Genomic DNA, 21,552 nt, shown 5'->3' with positions numbered 1-21,552 from the left:
AATGTCTGGTGTGGGCTCACTTTCTGGTTCGTAGACCTTCTGGGTATGTCCTCGCATGGTGACAGAAGCAACGGTCTCTCTGGGGCCAGTTTTATAAGGGCACTAATCCCATTCATGAGGGATGACTTAATCACCTCTCAAAGGCCCCGCTTCTTAATATCATCATTTTGGGGATTAGGATTTCAACATATGAATGGAGGGGAGGGGCAAAAATATTTCAGACAATGTTGAAATTTTCTGACAAGAATTTAACAGTGGCCATCATAAAAATGTTCCAACAAGGAATTGCAAAGTCCTGTGAAACAAATTTTAAAAAAAAGAAAATCTTAGTGAAGACATAGCTGTTATTTCAAAAGACAAACTAAATGAAAATTATAAAACTAAAAGAAATATAACAGAAATTAAAAACTTGTGGGATGGACTCAATAGTAGAGTAGATATAACAAAGAATAGAATCAGTGAAGTTGAGGAAAGAACAGTACAATTCATTCATTCTGAAAAATAGAGAACAAAATAGACTAGAAAAAAAATGAACAGAGCCACATGGACCTGTGAAACAAATAACAAAAGATCCAACATTCATATCGTTAGAGTTACAGAATAAGAAGAGAAAAAGAATGGAAATGAAAGACTATTGGAAGAAATACTGGCTGAAAACTTCCCACATTGGGTAAAAGATAAAAACCTACAGATTAAACAAGATGAGTTATCCCAAACAGTATAAACTCGAAGAAATCCACATAAGAACACACTACAATTAAACTTCAAAAAGCTAAAGCCAAAGAAAAAATCTTGAAGGCAGTCAAAAAGAAACAGCACATTGCCTACAGGAGAACACTATTTAATAATTCAAAGGAGAGCGTATTTCTCATCTGAGACCGTGGACACCAGAAGGAAGTGGCATAACATTTTTCAAGTACTGAACAATTATCAACCACAAATTCTATATCCAGGGAAACTATCCTTCAGGAATGAAAGGGAAAGAAAGACATTTTCAGACAAAAGAAAACTAGGAGAACTTGTAGCTAACAGACTTTAAAGGATGGCTAAAAGAAATTCTTCAAAAGGAAAGGAAATGATAAAGAAAAAAAAGGAATCTTGGAGCATCAGGAAAAAAGAAAGGATAATGGAAAGACCAGAAATATAGATGTTGATCTTAAATAAGGAAATTCAGGAAATATGGTTAAATGTAGAGTTTATTCAACCGCTAAGCTTGAGGACAGTCACCCAGGAACACAGATTCCAAAGAATGGAAGTCAGTGCTCTGAAGGAGAAGTTTTAGGGGTCACTTATATAAATAAGGTTTGGGAATCTTAACAGGGTTTCAACATATTCCACACATGGATAACACGTAATTATAGTAATATTTTTAGTAATATTATTAGTAAATGTAATACGATTAGTGGAGGTGGCATTCTTTTTGGGAAAGATATATTTAACATTTCACACTGAAGATGTAACAGTCACCAGGTCTTTTGTGCCAACTGGTCTGAGTTAGGTACAAGACAATAAAGGAGGCGGTTAATTTATAACAAAGATCAGTGATTCGATGAGGACGAAGTCTGGTCTCTGGTCCCCCCTAGTCATTTACAGAACAACAACAATGAGAAAGGGAATTAATCTGTAATCTAAGAAGCAGAAGTTACAACGACATGCTATGTGTCTCAGATCACAATCACATCTCTCTCAAGGTTTGAAGTGAGTGGGTGTTCCAATGGCTTTTAAATTGTATTTATTTTCACATAGGTAAATACAATAGTTCATAATAAAAAAATCACCCTTTGTATGATGGGTAATTTTTTATTGTATACTACTGTATTTACCTATATTTTTTCTCTTTCCACTATTCAAAAGATAGAAAGGCTTTCTCCTCATAAATTTTCTAAGTTAATTTGTGATTAAAATAAAAATAACAATATTATCTGATACTCAAGATAATAATATTTCAAAAATATGGAGGGTAAAGGGATCCAAATGGAGATGGGGTCTGACACTTCACTTAAAGTAGGAAATTCAAGGTATCAGTAGACTGTGATAAGTCATAGATGTGTATTGTCATACTCAGAGCAACTGCTAAGAAAACTACATAAAGTGATATACTCAAAAACACTAGGAAAAAAAATCAAGATGGAATCCTTAAAATGGGTTCAAGTAACCCATAGGAAAATAATAAAAGACAAAGACAGGAGAGAAACAGAGGGGAAACAAACAGAAAAAAAATAATAAACTGAAAGACTTAAACCCTAACACATCAATAATCACTGAAAAGGTTCTCATCCTATTGCACGGGTCTGGTCTGGTGAGACAGACACTCACACAAGTTGAGCAAAGTGGATTTATTACTCACAGGTAGGCAATAAGGATAAACAGAAGCCCAGGATCCATGGCAAGCTGGTCCCCCAAGGCTCAGGAAAGCTGCCCAGAGCAGATGGAGTCCCATCTGCATGGGCACCACATCGCCCTGCAGCCAGGGGACCCTGAAAGCACTCTGCCCAAAGTTTATGTACCCTGGGCACCACTTGGCATGCTGAGCTCAAGCGCTGCAGTGTATCCCGTTCTAGGAAAGAAGGAGGACACAGCCTGGTTGTTCCAGACATTACCTCCTTATATCAAGATGTTGCATTCTTGTTAGCCTGAGAACCACAAGCAAGAGGGAAATGGCTGGATCAGCCACGACCAGCCAGAGACCTGTCCTCCTGCAATTACCTTAAATATAAGTCATCTCAATAAACGAATAAAAGACAGAGATTGAAAAAAATGGATAAAAAAACATGACGACGCTTTGTGCTGTTTATAAGAAACTGACTTCAAAATCAACAACATAGGTAAATTGAAAGTGAAATAATGGAAAAAGATATATTATGCAAACACTAATCAAAAAAAATGAGGTCGGCCTACATGTATTACCATAGTTATTTTTCTAGAACATAATATTGTGTGAAATAAAATCAAACTGTAGAATAATACATAAATTTGAATTCAAATATGATGACAAATATGTAAAATAACACTCATTTCTGCAGGTACATTTTCGTATGTTCAAATGAACTGGAAAAGATTTGGGAGTTTACACTCCACACTATTTTTAAAAAATCGACTGCTTTGGGGAAGGTTGAAAGGGTTTGAGATTGGGGAAGGCTGTGATTAAAGGGAAATTGAACTTTATCTGGAAATGTTTTAACAGTGTAAGGAGAATGTATTCACATATTTCTTGGGTGATTTTTTTTTAAATGAACTCACCCTGGTTATGGCAGCTTGGACTAGTCCTAACGCCTTCTGTCACTGCGGTCTCCAGTCACGTCACTGACTGTATCAATATGCTCTTGAACCAGGGCCAGCAAATGCCAGATCTGTGTGAATACATCAAATCCTCAAGAGTTTAATGAATAAATAATGCGATTTGCTGAATGACGTATAAAGAAATGACAAAGTTTGCTGCTGACTTTGGGAAAAGACCCCAGCTATGAGGATTACAGACCCATTCGCTGAACAGATATTTATTCAGCACTCAGCTGTCTTCCAGGAGCCGGAGCATCAATGGTGAACAAAACCCCATCCCTGCCCTATGGCAGGGGTTTTTTAATGGGAGGAGGCAATAAATAGCTAAACGTACAAACAAAGAAACAACATTCCATGCAGCAATATGTACTCTTAAGAAACTGAGGCAGGATCATGAGAGATATTATTTTATAGGGTGGTTAGAGAAGACCTCTCTAAGTAGATAACATCCAGGACACATTTGAGCAATGGGCAGGAGCCCTGCAGGGATATGAGGAAGAGCTCTCTAGGCAGAGAGGACAGCAAGTGCAAAGGTGGAATAGTCCTTGCTGTGTTTGTAAAACAGCAATGAGGCCATGGCTGAAGAAGCTTGGGAGGGTGGGATCAGAGAGGTAGAAGAAGGCTGTATCACACAAGGATTTGGGGGCCATGAGAGGATTTCAGTGTTTGTTTTGATATGAGAAGCTACTAGAGGATTTGGGGCAGAGAAGTATCATGATCGGGCTCATATCAATCTAGAATGGTCAATAGGGTTTCTTGTTGAAATAATTTAAGGGACATAAAAACTGGACTCTACCATTTACTGGGAGTCTCAGCAATCTTTCTAAGCCCCTACCATTAACTGATCTAGTTACCCTACAATTAAATCCCCACAATACTGGTTGCCAGAAAAATCTTTCCTAAAGATGCTTTTTTAATCCTCCAAAAATACAAAGTATTCCTAACTTCTCAGCCTTAGGCAAATTCCCAATTGGCTCAACATGAATCCAACCTTATTAGGAAATTGATGGAATTATTTAACCAAATATTAGCAATAATAATAACTCTCATTACTGAATACCTACTACAAGTCAGACATTTTACCAGGTCCTTTATATTTTATTTAATATTTCTAATCCTAACAGCACACAAAAGTGGGTATTATGTCCTTTTAAATTCAGCGAAGTGAGCCTAAAATAGGTAAAGAAACTTAATAAAGATCACAGAACTAATAAAATTCATATTAAAACTTCCTCTGTGCCAACATCACATGTCACCCTCACTCATAAACCCCCTTCCACCCCAGCCTATACTCCACCGAACACACCAAGGGCTTGCCTGGGGCCTTGGCTCTTGCTATAATCTCTACGTGAAATGCACATCTCTTGAGCTGGCTGTTTTGCTTTCAGGTGTCAGGCCAGAGTCAACTCCTCAGAGAAGCCTTCCCTGACCGCCCACTCCAAAACTCCCCACTCTTCCCAGCCACTCTGAATCCTGTCACCTCACTTTACTGTCTTCACAGGACTCACCACACTGCTACCGAGCAAATGGGCTCACTGCCTGATGCATGTAGAAGCCAATACTATGACACCAGCTTTTGCGAAAAGAAAGGTTTTATGGTGAGGCCAACCAGCAAGGAGACAGGAAGTACGGCTCAAATCCATCTCCCCAATTTGGGGTATGGGGCAAGTTTTAAGAGGTCAGAAGGCAAGAAAAAGGATTTAGGAATGTTGGCTTGGCAGGGTCTGATTGGAAGGCTTCAAATTTGACCATTTATGGTAAGGCACATTAAGGCAGATTTTAGACCCAGATCTTCCAGGCCAACAGACTTCTAATTTTTGAAAGGGTTCTGACGTTCAGGTTCCAGTCATGGCCAGTCTTCACAGTTCCACAGGAAGGAATTATTGTTGGTTCTGGATGTTATTAGAGATCAAAGCTTTTTGTATTGCACATGCCCAGGCTACACGACTTGCCGTTTTGGCTCTGTTACGCCTACAAGGTCACTTGGCATTCTGTTATCAACACGTAGGCCCAATTTGGGCTGGTCCTGTGGTTACAACACCTTTAAATCATCTTGCCATTAATTTCCTAACTCCTGTCTTCCTCCTCTAGAATATAAATGCTGCAAGTCACACACATGGTGCATATTCTATAAATATTTGTTGAATGAATGAATGAATAAATGTGCCTGGGTATGTCTGACATCAAATCCATGCTTTTCGCACCATATCAAGCTGCCTCCTGATTTACATTCTGCAAACTTTCCCTTTGTCATCCACTGTGGCTAAAAGCATCGGTAATAAAAATGTTTTTCTAAATGATGAAGTATGAGTCAAAATGGCACCAGGTAGCTTTACTATTTTTTTAAATGTTCATGACTATAAAGGGTAAGAGTCAGAGAGCATAGGAATTGAATTATTGGCAGAATTAGCATTATTGATGAGCTTCGATTTTTCCAGTTGCAGGGAGCACTATATCCTTTTACTGAAGATTCATTTACGGTGTTAGGGTCTCCTTACTACGTTAGTTCCCTGATGGATAGATTGATCACATCTTTCTACAGAATGAACACTTTCTGTGCAATTCACTTCTAAGTCACAAGCTAGATTAGGAGACTCAGAGGTCCACCCCCACCCCCGGGGTCAAGCTACCATGTGAATGAGCTCCCATTTCTCCTCACTGTGCTTTGTTACCAAGCTTTTTCATCCTTGGCATCAGTTGGCCTCACTCAGCCTTCATTTTTGTCTACATACCCCTTTGGCGGTGGCTCACATACTCTCTGTCCTTCTTGCAGCTCCTCCCTCTGCCACCTGCAACCCTTTCTCTCCTGAACTTCTCCTTCCCTTAGCTTTGCTGAGCTACTCACCCCTTACCCAAATCCTAACTTTGTTCTCCCTCCCTCAGGGGTAGGGAAGGATGAGTTTCCTAACCCTCCTTCCCACACTGTATGCATGAAGCTCTGACAAATTCCAGGGCAGGGAAAGATGTGCTGGGTTTCAGAGACATCCCAGAAAGATTTTGTATGATATTTTATTCTTGGTGTGTTGAATGCACCTATTGATTTAGAGGAGTGAGATTCCACTGAGTGCTCTGACTCCTGCAGAAACCATCCTTTAGCTTGGCAAGTGATTGATTTTTTTTTTCCTCACTGAAGCCTGTCACATATAAGCTTTAAATATAAATTAGGTGTCATAACGCTGGGTATTTGAGATGCTTACCAAGTGCCATGTTCTGTGTTTATTTACTTCTCACAGCAAGCTGGTAAAATAGAATTTATTATTTCTATCTCACAGCTAAGAAAACGGTCTGAGAAAGATTAAGCAACCTGTCTGTGCTGTCGCGCTCTAAGTCTCTCTCTTCCTCCAGATCACGTAAGAATGCATAATGTAAACCAGTCTCCAGGCTCCTTCCACCTGCCCCCACTCTCCAGACACACAACCCCAATGTGAAGCTATCCCAGGCCCCAAATCCTCATTAAAAATTCACATTTCAGATGGGTATCACACTGCAACTTCTCTTGCATATCAAAAAAGGAAGTTCGAATAGCCCAGTGGAATACAAATGAAGAAGGCAGCCTTCTAGTTATCAGATGGAAGTTTTTATAATGTATTTTCCAAAATTTTTACTTACATAAGGTTTCAAGCATGCAGACTACCTCTGCTCAGTGAACATGCATGTGTATGTACCTACATGTACACAAGCACATCGTTACCACCACCATCACCACCAAAGGTAACTACTACCTGAAAAATAGTACATATATTTTCTGTACATGTTTTTGTGCTTTCTAACTTGCATGCATACATACACATACATGCAATACAAACATATAAAAGCACAAATGTGTGTATGTATACGCATAAGCAGCATATCATATTACTTTTTATATAAGATGCATATTTATATTATATATTGATATATATGGATTACCAGCATATCATATTACTTTGTGTTTTAAATTTTATGTAAATTGGATCATGCTACATTTATGTATCCTGTTGCAGCTTTCTCTTACTTTTTTCACCTATTATGTTTTTGAGATTTACTTTTATTGTACATACAGATTTACCTATTCATTCACTTTACTTTTGCATAGTAATGGTGATTACTGCCATTTATGAAGTATTTTCTGTGTATTGGGCATTTTTGAAGCATTTTATGCGTATTTCTTCACATAATCCTTGAAACAGTGCTACATGGGAAGCATCAACACTACATTTCCTGATGGGGGAATCTGGGGAGGGGGATGACGAAATGACACCCCTGAAGCTGTAGAGCTAATGATCAGCTCAACGGGAGTCTGACCCCAGACCCCAACTCGGGGGCTACACTGCCCACTCCATAGGCTATTTGTCTATCAATCCCCTATGTAGACACACTGCTATTTAGGCAGACCTTCAGAGGAAGGAGAAAACAGTGATTGGTAGCCTGAGTTCTTCACTATCACCTCCACCACTCCCTCCACACACCTAATAGACAGCTGTACTCAGTCTTCAGAATTTTTTTTTTTTTTTTAGTTTGAAATTAGGTGTAAGGTGTATGCTGGGATCAGGGGACCCAGCAGGTATCAGGATAGATGGAGCCTTGCTCTCCAGGAGTCTATGTCCTGGTCATGGAGCTCATGGGATGATCAGAATTGCACAAAGAGTGGGTGTACCATGCTTGGGGTGCCTGCCTCAGAGGAGGGCAAAATGAAGAGACTTCTGACCTCCAACTCTGCTGTCTCAGTGTCTTCACTGAACTTTGAGCCACTCCCTGAGGGCTGGAGCTATGTCCTTGTCAGCACATCCTTGTCATTTCATCAACATTCATCCTTGCCAGACATACAGAGGTCATTCAGTAAACCCTGAAGAGTTTCCATGGTGTCTTGGCAATTTTCAGTTACAGGTGAAAGAAATTCAATTTGTAAGTTTAAGGATAGAGAAAAATGTGTTAATATTAACTCATGAAATTAAGAAAAAGCTGAACAACATAAGCAATTGTAAGCGCTGAAACATAACTGGGCATTAGGAAGATCTGGAAACATTAAAAGTCTCAGCTCTTCTTCTCTCCATAGTTTTCACCATTGCCTCTCACTGAAATGAGAGCTTTCTCCCAGTGGGATTAATCCGAGAATTCACTTCCTTGAGTGGTTGTGAAGATTAAATGAGTTAAAACACATAAGGCCATTAGCGTTGTGCTTCATACACAGTAAGTGCTTAATAGAAGTTCACTGTTATGTTTGCTATTCTTATTATAATTAAAACAATTTTTGTAATTGTCATGATTGTTGACCAATTCTGGGCTTCATACACTTTATATTATTGGTTTATTATCTGTCTCCATACCTCTACCAGACTGTAACTGCTCACCATGAAATAAGACACACCACCTGCTCTATTCAGTGCTGTAGCCTCAGAATCTACATCAGTTCCTGACCCAGAGGAGTACTCAGCTTCAGAAAGTAGGGCAAGACTGTCTCACCTCTCTTGGTAACAAATCCAAAAATCACAGAGAAGGATTTGATTGGCCCAGCCTGGGTCAGGTGCCCACCCTTAGATCAATCAACTGAGGCCAGAAGGACAGAGTCATGTTGTGCCAAACAGCTGCTTCTCATTAGTTGTGATGAGACAAGGAAGAACTTGAGCCAGACAATCTAATAGATGTCTGCTGTGGTTCACGAGAACCCCTTTCAACACCAAACTGGAAACTGATCATTTATCTATAGTGACCACCTTGGGGTTACCAACAGTCTCAAAATACCCATAATAACATCCTCTCAAAGTTGAGGCATCCCTTATGTCACTTATAAAATTGTTATACATGGTTTTGGCAGACAAAAAGGAACATTGAAGAATAAATATGAAAAATCAGTTTTCAATAAAAGTGCCACCTGAGACTGACTATTTTGCCCACCCAAATCTCAGTGCATGAGGCCCCCGGCATTTTCTTGCCCTCTGTCCTTGTTGTGGCATAATACCTACCTCCCTGCCTCGGGATGGCTTTAAGAGATGATTCCACATCTCATTTTTTATATATCTTCCCTGGTACCCAAGGTAATATGCTTCACAGTGGCCACTCAATAAATAATTAGCTAAGGAATAAATAAAGAAAGGAGTGGACATGGGTGAGTAGTCACCAGAGGCTTGACCCACCTGGAGAATAGAGGGGAGGAACAGGATTGCACTATCTCCTAAGATAAGAGGACCCCCCAACAACCCCCCTACCTATTTTGGGTACCCTGTAGATATTTCTAACAAGAGAAATCCCTTGGTCTCAAGAGACTGGTCAAAGTCTTATATCCTCTCCCTTTATTGCCCTTTGTGGAATAGATTTGCAGGTAGGAGAGTGTGGCTTTCAAACCCAGTTTCGTTTCAATATAACTAGAGAATTTTTGGAAAATACAGATTCCTGAGCTTTGCCCCAGACCTATTCAACCCAAAAACCTCAGGTAGAGGGGCTCCGGGGTCATGTTTCTCAATAGCTCCCAGGTGACTCCATTAGGCAATGGGGGTTTCACAATGGTCCTAGATGAGGAATCAAGGTGCCATGTTCTATAATAGCTCAGCTCTGTCACTCACCTTATTTTTCCTCTTGGGGCCTCAACTCTTCTCTCATAAAATGAAGGGTTGAATGACCACTTTGAAGATCCCTTTGGTGCCAGTAAATAATGTGACCCAGGTGTAGATCTTCCAGTAGCTGAGAGCATGAGAATTCTCCTCTTGCCTAAAGATCCCAAATCCACCATGAGGCAGAGAGAGATAAAGGCACTAAATCTAGTGCTGTCAGAACAGATTTGGCCACGAGGTCTTCAGGAGCCATAGCTGACTTTTATGTACCAAAACAACATGCTGCTCAACTGGACCTGAGCCCACAGATGCCACAATCTCTGTGTGTTGGTCCCAGCCCTGGAAGGCACATCAAGAGGGTGCCTGGGGACTGTGATTTGTTTTGTGGTTTCTTGTCCTTATCTCTCTATCTTGCTTTTCTTTCCTCCTTCCTTCCCTTCCTCTATTCCTTCCTGCCTCCCTCCCTCCTTTGCCTCCTTTCCTTCCTTCCTTCTTTTTTCTTACCTCAGATGCAGAGGACGTGGCTAATAAGCCTCACTTCGTGGCACACTCTCTGTATTGGTGGTGCAAAGCCCTTCTCCCATTTCATTAAATCCTCTTCCATTCCCATTTCTTTTTGTTTGTATGTGTTCTCATAAAGTGTTATTTTTTAATGTGCTTGCATAAATGGAGTTGTGCTTATGAATCTCATTTCACACAGCATTATATTTGTAAGCTCATCTGTGTTTCTGTGAACAATTCCAGACCTTTGCTCCCAAAACAGGCCATCATCATTTTTTTAATCCATACCATGGTGATGGGCATTCAGGTTATCCCCAACCCCTGCACCACCAACACCATGGTCAATGCTGCAGGATCATCCTTCCTGTTTCCCGTGGACCTGGGTGAGAGTTTCTTTGGAAACTATCCCCCAGAGTAGAATTGCTGAGTCATAGGACAGGAATGTACTTCCCTTCTCGTTTTCCAGGTCCTGACTGATCGCCCTTCAGAAGTGCTGTCCTCTTGCTGCACCTGCCATCTCTTGATAAAAATATCTCTCTCAGTCCCATAAAGTGCATGAAATTCCACCAATAGAAATCCCTTCAGGTTGTCAAGTCTTTTAGGCATTCAAGTGCTCCTCAAACGAAATTCAAACATCCCTCTGTATGAAATATGGGACATGTTTTTCTTCTCTTTGGGTTTTTATGAAGACCACATAAATAACTCATCAAAAGTGCCAAGCCCAAGTGTCTGGCACATTCATGGACGCTCAATAGATTTTGATTTCTTCCTTAGAATACAGGAACTGTCAAAAAGACCACATATCAACAGCACCTGGGAATGGTGCGGAATTGTGAGGGGGTGGGGACTAGTTACCCACCCAGCATAGCTGGGGGTGGGGGGAGGAGCTTGGACTAGCACAGTCATCCTCACCCTCAAGATTGTTCCCTGGGGCAGGCTCCACTGAAACCCTGGCCACCCTTGAGTTTGATGAGAAACCCTGCGAGGGCTTGTTAAAAACGTAGAGGGCAGAGCCCCACCCCTAAAAGTTTCTGATTCAGGATGTCAGGGTGGGGCTGAGAATTTGCCTTTCTAGCAAGTTCCCAAGTGCTGCTGCTGCTGCTTAGAGACCACACTGCACTGCCTAAATCTCCTTCACAGAACTCAGAGACTCTGTTTACACTTTCTCTGGATTTTCCTTAGAAATAATTCACTCTGACAGGATAGGCGTCATTTCAGGCATCCTGAGTAAGTCAGAAGCAAACCTCAATGATATGATGAACAAGCCAGGATACACCCTAGGATTTCATTTGATATATTCTTTTAATATGAAACCTTGGCAAACAGATTTTTATTTTTAGATTTTAGGCTGTATGGGCAAATTTACCTCCCTTACCTCTGCTGAACCTATAATCTCCTTTTATGTTCATATTCCTACAGGGATGTTTTCTGACAAGACAGCTCACCTTTGGAGAACCTCGGGTGTCCAAATGTCTGGCATTTTTGTGACATAGCTCTCTGACACAGCTATTCGAGGCAGTGACCTGGAGCTTTTGGCCATCTGGGTACCATCCCAACAGCGGAGGGAACGTTCAGAGAACATTCTACCCTGAGGCAAGCACATCTTTGGGAGGGATCCTTGAGGAGAGGCTGTATACTGGCTCAGGCTAGGGCTGGGACAAAGTCCAGGTACCTCGGGGTAGGAGAGAAGCTTAATCGAAGTTTGGTTAAGATGCATTTAGTTCTGATCAATCTATGTGGACAAGCAGTTCAGCTAATCATTTTTGAGGCAAAGAAAGGAATGTGGAGGGTCTGTGTCTGGCCTTGTCACAGGTAAAGAAGGGGTCATCCATGAGTCTCATCTACATCCTATGGGAAAAGCTTCCTTGCAGGAACCTATGTTTAGAACACAGAAGAGTAAGATGATTTCTTAACCTTCAGGTAAAATTCAACATTGCCACGGCCTACCTGATTCATAGGACTGACAAGGAAATAAAAGAAGGTGACTGTGTGTGGAAGCACATTTTAAAGTGCCCACCAGGGGGAGGTTGCATAGTGCTGGACCAATAGAGGAACCTGGATCTCCTAAGTTCTTGCTTGCCTGGATTTCCTGGGCACCGCCAATTCTCGCCTCATCTCTTTCACAGATTCAAGTTCTGGGTAAGATTTTAATGGTAAATTCCTCTGCAACTAAACTGAGAGAAAGAGAGAGAGGTTGAAAATCACAGAACTGGAACTGCCACTTTTCAAGTCTTCAGTGATTCTCTACAAGCTATTCGAGAGAGAACTCTATAAGCCACACCAGGCTGGTGGGGTGATCAGGGTGTGGTCACATGACGAACCCATGACACCAAATTTCAGCTCCTTTGGACAGATTCTCTGCAACACCAGTGCCAGCCAGTGCCTCACAGGGGTCAAAGTGGGAAAGGTGGTTTGAGATGCCAACTCTCAGGTAGCCCATCCTGCCAGTTTTCAGTGCTGGGAGTCCCGGCTGGTGCAGCTACTTCCCAAGGCAGGACCACGCACACACCCCACAGCAGCCCTTCTGCCCTGGGGTGGGTCCTTGAGGTTCCCTTCTTATCCCTTCTGGTCCCAGTTGTGCCCAAGCTGGATTTGCTGGTTCTTGCAAACTACCTTCCTACCCTTCCTGAGCATCTGTGTTTCCCATTTCTTTATTTCTTCTTACCTCTTGACGAAAATCTCTCCTGGAAACAAAAGTGCTCTCTAGCCCCAGTTTCTGTCACTCTGGCAGAAACAGGATGGAAATATTAATTTCAGTCACAGTAAAATAAATCAACTATATATATTATACACTTGAATTTGGAGACTAAGATCCATGTCTCCTACGTTTCTTTTCTTAATTCTACATCTATCACTTCTTTTGGTTTTACAGTATAACTAGATCCTTGGGAATATGATTAAAATGTGTAGTCTCTCCCTGTGCTTGCCCTGCATGAACATCGAGCTGCATTCACTCTGGTATATCTTACTGCCAATTGAGGCTAATAAATAAAACTTGTCATTTGCACTCCATAACCCAGAATTACTCAAATATGTCTTTGTCAAAATAACCTATGTTGAACAAGCACCAGTTAAAAAAAAAAATGGTTGGTTTTCTTTCCCCCTCTAATCAAGAAGAATTTCACTTCCTGGAGCATTGAATATCAACAATACAATCAGAACGAGCTCACAGAAGCACTTACTCTCATTTCATGCAGCTCCTTGTGCTGCTCTCAAATTCCCACTCCTGGAGCCTCATCATCTCTCTGTGGTCAGGTCAGCATTTTTATGAGTTTAACTAAAGTCTCAGGAGAGCCAGTGCTCAAAGAGGAAGGACAAAGTGACCTTGTTGAAAAGTCACAGATTGAAACAGACATTAGAGTGAGTTTCCAGTGATTCGACTTTGTAGTATTTGAGAGCGAGCTTCATGAAGTCCTATTGCCAATACATCATGTGCACTTTAACTGAGAGTATGAAACACGTGCGATTCTAATTTTTGTTAGTTGGACACTGAAAACAAAGCCATTCTCAAAGTTAAGTAGGTTACATCACAGGTAACATGACTTTAATGGAAAGCGGACAAGGTATTATAAGTTAAGATCTATGTGTGTGGGCACATTATATAGATACTATATTGATCAATATATAAATATGTTTCTTGTCCTGATTGCATGTACTTAGGTCTGTATTTTAAAAGGGGGGATATGGAGAGATGTCATTGTTTACCTCCATCTTCCTTCACCTCACAGCTCTGTCACCAGTGGGAAAAAAGGAAATCCAAGACATAGACTTTGATATGTATTGTTTATTTTGAGAGGTGATCACGGGAAGCATGGTAAGAAACTATGAAAGTGAGGCAGGAAAGGGAGAAGAGTTAATTGAAAATAATAATTAGCAGGTTACCACTGTGGGCAGCTGGGGTCAAGTTTTGTTTTGTTTTATTTGTTCATTTGTTTGCTTTTTAGAGATAGGGTCTTGCTCTGTTGCCCAGGCTAGAGTGCAGTGATATCATCATAGCTCACTGTAACCTCAAACTCCTCGGCTCAGGGGATCCTCCTGCCTCAGCCTCCAAGTAGCTAGGACTACAGGTGTATGCCCAGCTGATTTTGTTGTTTTTTGTAGAGACCAAGTCTTGCTGTATTGCCCAGGCTTGTCTCAAACTCCTGCCTTCAAGTGATCCCTTGCCTCAGCCTTCCAAAGCACTGGGATTACAGGTGTGAGCTGCCGTGCCTGGTCAGGGGTCAATTTTACTGGAGACAGTCTGAGAGTCTATGTGAAACAAAGCTGAGGGGGAGGAAACAGGGGTATTTATTCAGCAACTCTTATCCTCATTGGTTAAGGGTTGCTCCTTGGGCATTTTCTTCCTATTGAATAAAAGAAGTAATCATTATATAAAAATAAGGAGTTGACAGACGCGTTAGACTTATTTGAAGAAGATTTTAAGGAAATCATCATTTAAAAAAAAAAAACCTGTGATGAGCAATTATGAATAGATTTGAAACAAATAAAAATGTGGAAATGTTTAGCAAAGAAATAGATGATATAGAGAAGAACCAAATGAAAATTTTAAAACAGAAAAACATAATAACCAAAATTTTAAAAGTCAATATATGAGGCTGGGTGCAGTGGCTCATGCCTGTAATCCTAGCCCTCTGGGAGGCCAAGGGGGGAGGACTGCTTGAGCTCAGGAGTTCAAGATCAGCCTGAGCAAGAGCATGATCCCATCTTTACTGAAAATAGAAAAATCAGCAGGGAGTCATGGAGCACACCTGTAGTCCCAGCTACTCAGGAGGCTGAGGTAAGAAATTCACTTGAGTGCAGGAGTTTGAGCTTGCAGTGTACTACCATGACACCATTGCACTCTACCCAGGGCAACAAAGTGAGATTGTGTCCCAGAAAAAAAGAAAAAAAAAAAATCAATGTATGGGCTCAATAGCAGATTGGAGGAGAGAGGAAGGAACAAGTAAACTGAAAGACAGAACGATAGAAATCACTCAGTATAAACAGCAGAGAGAAAATAGACTAAAAAGTTTGATTTACTCACAGGGATTTTTGAAATTATAAAACAGATCTAACATTCATGTCATCAGAATTCTAGAATGATAAGAGAAAGAGGTCAGGGCTGAAAAAGTACTTGAAGAAACTTTCTATAATTGGCAAAAGACATAAAACTACAGATTGAATTCAAGAAGCCAAGTGAAACCCAAATAGGATAAATTCAAAGAAATCCACATCAAGAAACATCATAGTCAACCTTCTACATGCAGTGGGAGAGAAATGGCAGTTTACCTATAAAGGAAAAACAATTTGAATGACAGCAGATTTCTCATCCAAAACCATAGCGACCCAAAGAAAGGGAGACAACATTTTTTAAGTGTCTAAGGAAAAGAACTCTCCACTCAGACTTTTGTATCAAGTAAAAATATCCTTAGGAAATGATGGAGAAAGCTAGATATTCTTGTATAAAGAAAACTAAAAGAATTTGTCACAGGCATACATATTCCGAAAGACTGTCTAAAGAATGCCCTCTAAATAAAAAGTGAACACAGCCAAGGACTGCTGCAAGTCCAGGGATGGGCCTCCTGTGGCAACTCCAGCAGTGGCTTCTGTTCCCCTAAAGGCAAAAAGTGGCTTCCTTTTGCTCTCCCTTTGCTGTGACAGTGGGTCCGGTCATCATCTGTGGCGTATGTATCACGCTCTGTAAATGCTCTATAATCCTCTCTTTCTTTCTTCAATAAACCTCATTTTCATGCTTGCCTTACTTTGGCACGTCTGGTCATTCTTCAATCATGAGTGTGCCGAGAACCGACATTTCAGACTAAAACCTGACATATCTATCATTTATATTGCTTCTCTTGCTTGTTATGCACCTGATATTTAAATAGAACATGTGTACAGTATTCATTAAGGATAACAGTTGATACAGCTTTTAAAAACTTCTCTCTGCCTTAAAGAATTTCTCTTTGATTCTTAGCTGAAAGTTTTAAAAACCATAATTGAGGTTTAATGCTATCAAATATTAATCCTTCTTCTATTGGCATAATTCACATGATTTTCTTTTCCATTAGCCTATTAATTTAGTTAAACATAAAGAATTATTTTAATACATCATTAGATTCAGTTAGAGAATTTATTGAGGATGTTCACTTCTAGTAATAATTGAAATAGACTCTTTTACTGCTTTTTTTTCTAGTTTTACAACCAAGTTTCTATTTTATTTTAAAATGAAATAAAGAGCTTTATTATTTGTATTGTCATGAAACAAAAACATAAAAAATAAAAATAAAAAGAGAACACTGATAGAAGAAATCTGGACACATAAGAAGGCAGAAAGAACAAATATGGGTAAATACAAGAGACTTTTGAGAACAGTAAATAAAAAATATGAGTTAATACAAGAGACTTTTTTTCTTCTTTTGAGTTTTCTAACAACTGAAGCAAAAAATATAACACCGTCTGACATAGTTCTAAATGTATGTAGAGGAAATATTTAAATAACTATATTTTAAATTGGGAAAAGGTAAAGGTATATAAAGAAAGATAAGTTTTGTATAATTCACTAGAACTAGTATAATGATGACGCCCGTAGAATGTGAGAAGTAAATATGTATAATGTAATATCCAGAGCAACCACCAAAAAACTTATATAAACTGATACTCAGGAATACTGTAGATAAATGAAAATGAAATTCTAAAAAATATTAAAATAACCCATGGGAAGGTAGAGAAAAAAGAACATAGAAAACAAAAACAGAGAAGAAATAGAAAACAAACCCACAACAAAGGCAGCCTTAACCTTAATGTATCAACAACTGTATTACATGTAAGCAGTCTAAATACATTAATTGAAATACAGAGGTTGGCAGAGTGGATTAAAATATGTGACTCAACTATAAGTTGCCTATAAGAACTCATTTCAAACATAATGATATAGACAGATAGAAAGTAAACGGATAAAAAACATCATGCAAACATAGATTAATCAAAGGAAAGCAGAGGTGGCCATATTAATACGATAAGAAGTGGAATTCAAAGCAGAAGAAATAATCAGAGAGAGAAAAGCTATATTATATAATGATAAAAAGGCCAATCCATGAAGAAGACACAGCAATTCTAAAGATGTATGCACCAAGCATTAGAATTGAAAATATATAGCATAGAAACTGATAGAACTAAAGGGGGAAATAGACAAATCCACAACTATAATTGGAGACTTTAACATTTCCCTTTCAATAATTGATTCAACTAGAGAGAAAATCTTCAAGGGCATAGATGATCTCAAAAACATCATCAATCAATAGTATTTAATCAATACTGTTATAGAGTTTTTTACCCAATGACAGCAGAATACACATTATTTTAAAGTGCCCATGGAACATATAACAAAGTAAATTATATCCTGGGCTATAAAACAAATCTCAACATATTTAAAAGAATTAAAATCATATAGCATGTGTTCTCTGACCACAATGGAATTAAACCAGAAAATCAATTATAGAAAATTAACAGAAAAGTCTCCAAATACTGGGAAACTCAATGACACTTCTTTTAAATAATCCATGGGTCAAAGAGAAACTCTCAAAGGAAATAAAAATACATTAAACTGAATAAAAATGAAAAACAAGAAAGAGGAGCCAAAATGGCAGACGAGAAAAGCTGCCAGTCAGAGTGTCTCTGCAAAAAAGACAAACTTTAGAAGAAAGAGAAAAAAATAAACTAGGACAGAAACATAGATTGGGTGAGGGTCGGAAGGAAGGGTGCCTGAAACTAGAGGAGACTCCACGGGAAGACGTTGCGGAGGAGAACTGGAAGGAGAAAGGTCCCCAGAGGCTTGGAGACCAGCGACAAGGGTAGGTGGAGCGGTTAACTTCCCCTTCCCTTGCATCTCAGACTGCTGGTGGGCTCCTGAGCAGTTGGAGAGACCTGCCGACACCAGTGCAGAGATGGCTGCAGCCAGTGAGCAGTGGCCTCTTCCGGACACGGCGCCAGGCTCCCAGCTCCCTCAGGGCACCTCCCCGCGTGCAGATCTGAGTCTAGCGGCAGATGCCATAGTGCTCCATTCTCTCCTTCCCGCTCCCTACCTGTAGGTGCCCAGAGAGACAATTTAGCCATCACACGGAAACATCTCCAAGGAATGGGACCTTTCCTTTTGGGGCCCTACAACAGACTGAGGGCTCAGACTGTGAGCTCCCTACCCGTCAGCTCTCCCAGGTGTTGCTTGCCTGGGGATTCCAGGAGAGCAGGGCAAATCCCGAGGTGGAGTGAAATAGATCCAGCTTGGGCACCCTGTACGTGATTCAAGACCAGCACCCCTCCCCCTGGCAGGGTCAGGGATTGATCTCCAGGGCCCAGGGGACAGGCCTGCAGACAAGACCCCGAACACCCAGGTCATGGTGGCACTGCCCCGGGGCACAGAAGAGAGATCTGTGAAAGAGCCTACTGAGGAGTGTGTGCCTTCAGGGGCAGATCAGCATGCGTGAGCGGCAACCCCCCTCCCAAAAGAGGGGTGTGCACCCAGGTCAGGCTGGGATCCTGGGTAGGGAACCTCCCAGCCCACGTCACAGCCAGGGGAGATCCATCGGCCTGAGGTCCCGCTTACTGTCAGAGGCCTGGGAGAGGCCACGGAGAGAGGGAGGGTGGAAGGGAGCAAGACCTGCTCCAGAGTGCGGGTCTTGGACAGCCTCACCCCTCAAGCCCAGACTTTCAACTAAGTGGAGCCATTTCAGCCCCTCCTGGCAGCTTTGCACAGAAGCAAATAACAGACCTTTGACCCCTGCTAACAGCAGTTGTGGAGCCTGAGGGCAGGCTTACCCAACCCAGCCCCACCCAGACTCACTCCCAGACCTATCCCCACTGAGGTGGAGAATAAGGACACACCTGGAAGTCCCAGGGCAGCACCCACCATCCAAGGCACAAGAGAGCCTCTCTAGAGGAACAAGACCTAGCTACAGGACCCAAAAACAGCACTGCAGCTCGCTCCTCCCTGCAAGTGCCACCTACTGACAGGGAGGTCATCCTGCACACCCTTTTACTGCATCTACTGATTCAGCATAAAGGGTGTGGTCAAATCTCACCCACAAACACCACCTACCGGCTCAGAGACTAAACAGGGCGTGTCATTATCAAAACGAAAATCTAAAGGCAAGAAGGAACAACTGATCCAGATGGGAAGGAACCAGCGAAAGAACTGCAGAAGTATGAAGACTCAAACGGAAAGCATGCCCCCAAAGAGAAACAACAGCTCCCCAGCAATGGACATTAAACAAACTCAGAACACTAAAATGACAGAAGAATTATTTCAAACATGGATTGTAAGAAAATTGAACGATATGCAAGAAAAAATGGATAACCAACACAAAGAAATCATAAAAAAAATTCAGGACTTGGAAGAAAAATTCACTAAAGAAATTGAAATATTAAAGAAAAATCAAACTGATCTCCTAGAAATGAAGGACTTATTCAGGGAACTACAAAACATCGTGGAAAGCCTCAAGAACAGGATAGATCAAACAGAAGAAAGAATCTCAAAGATTGAAGACAACTCCTTCCAATTAAATAAGTCAGTCACAGAGATCGAACAGAAAATTAAGAGAAAAGAAATAAGCCTACAAGAAATGTGGGATTATGTGAAAAAACAGAACCTGAGGGTGATAGGGGTTCCAGAAGGTGAAGAAGAAAATACTCAAGGGCTGGATAAGCTATTTGAAGAATTAATAGAGGAGAATTTCCCAGGCCTTGCTAAAAATCTAGATATACAAGTATAAGAAGCTCAATGGACCCCAGGGAGATTCAATGCAAATAGGAAGACACCACGTCACGCAGTCATCAGATTGACCAAAATATCCACTAAACATGCCCATCTACGAGCTGTAAGGTGAAAGAAACAAGTAACATGCAAAGGAAAGCCCATCAGAATAACTCCAGATTTCTCAACTGAAACCCTACAAGCAAGAAGAGACTGGGGCCCCATTCTCACTCTTCTGAAACAGAATAATGCCCAGCCTAGAATCTTGTACCCTGCAAAACTAAGTTTCATATATGAAGGAGAAATAAAGACATTCTCAGATAAGCAAAGACTGAGGGAATTCACCAAGACAAGACCAGCTGTCCAAAAAGTACTCAGAATTACACGAGGATCAGCACAATAAACTCTCGAATGTGAAATCACTCCAAAGTTAAACATCAAAGGCTAGATTCCACAATGGCTCAAGAAAGAAAACAAAGCAACAAAATGCAACCCAACAGAATGAACAGTAATTCACCCCACTTATCAGTACTCTCAATAAATGTGAATGGCTTGAACTCCCTCTCAAGAGACATAGGCTGGCCGAATGGATAAAAAAAAAAACAAGCCAAGCATCTGCTGTCTCCAGGAAACGCATCTAACCTGCAAGGATGCATTTAGACTCAATGTAAAGGGGTAGAAATCAATATTTCAAGCAAAGGGAAGCCAAATAAGGCTGGTGTACCAGTTTTGATATCAGATAACTTAGTTTTTAAATCAACAAAAGTAATGAAAGACAAAGAGGATCACTATATAACGGTGAAGGGTACAGTTAAACAAGAAGACATAACAATCCTAAATATGTACGCACCCAACTTAGGTGTACCCAGATTCATAAAGCAAACTCTACTTGACCTAAACAAATTGATAGACAGCAACACCATAATAGTCGGAGACCTCAACATCCCACTGACAGCACAGGACAGATCCTCCAAACAGAAAATTAACAAAGAAATAATGGACTTAAATAGAACTCTAGAACAAATGGCCCTGACTGACATTTACAGGACATTCTACCCCCAAATCACTGAATACACGTTCTTCTCATCAGCTCATGGGACATTCTCTAAGATTGACCATATTCTAGGACACAAAGCATGTCTCAAAAAATTTTAAAAAATAGAAGTCATACCATGCATCTTCTCAGATCACAGTGGAATAAAAACAGAAATCAACCCCAACAGAAACTCTCATCTTTACACAAAGTCATGGAAATTAAACAACCTTCTGCTGAACGATTCCTTCATAAATGAGGAAGTAAAGTTGGAAATCAAAAGATTCTTTCAACTAAATGACAAAGGTGACACAAGTTATCAAAATCTGTGGGACACAGCCAAGCATTCCTGAGAGAAAAGTTTATTTCCATAAATGCCTATATCCAAAAGTCAAAAAGATCACAAATAGACAACCTAATGAATCGACTCAAAGAACTGGAAAAAGAAGAACAGACCAACCCCAAACCCAGCAGAAGAAGGGAAATTA

The sequence above is a fragment of the Propithecus coquereli genome, unplaced genomic scaffold, assembly GCF_000956105.1.
Source record: "Propithecus coquereli isolate 6110/MARCELLA unplaced genomic scaffold, Pcoq_1.0 Scaffold153, whole genome shotgun sequence".
Classification (NCBI taxonomy): domain Eukaryota; kingdom Metazoa; phylum Chordata; class Mammalia; order Primates; family Indriidae; genus Propithecus; species Propithecus coquereli.
This window is presented reverse-complemented; position numbering follows the sequence as displayed.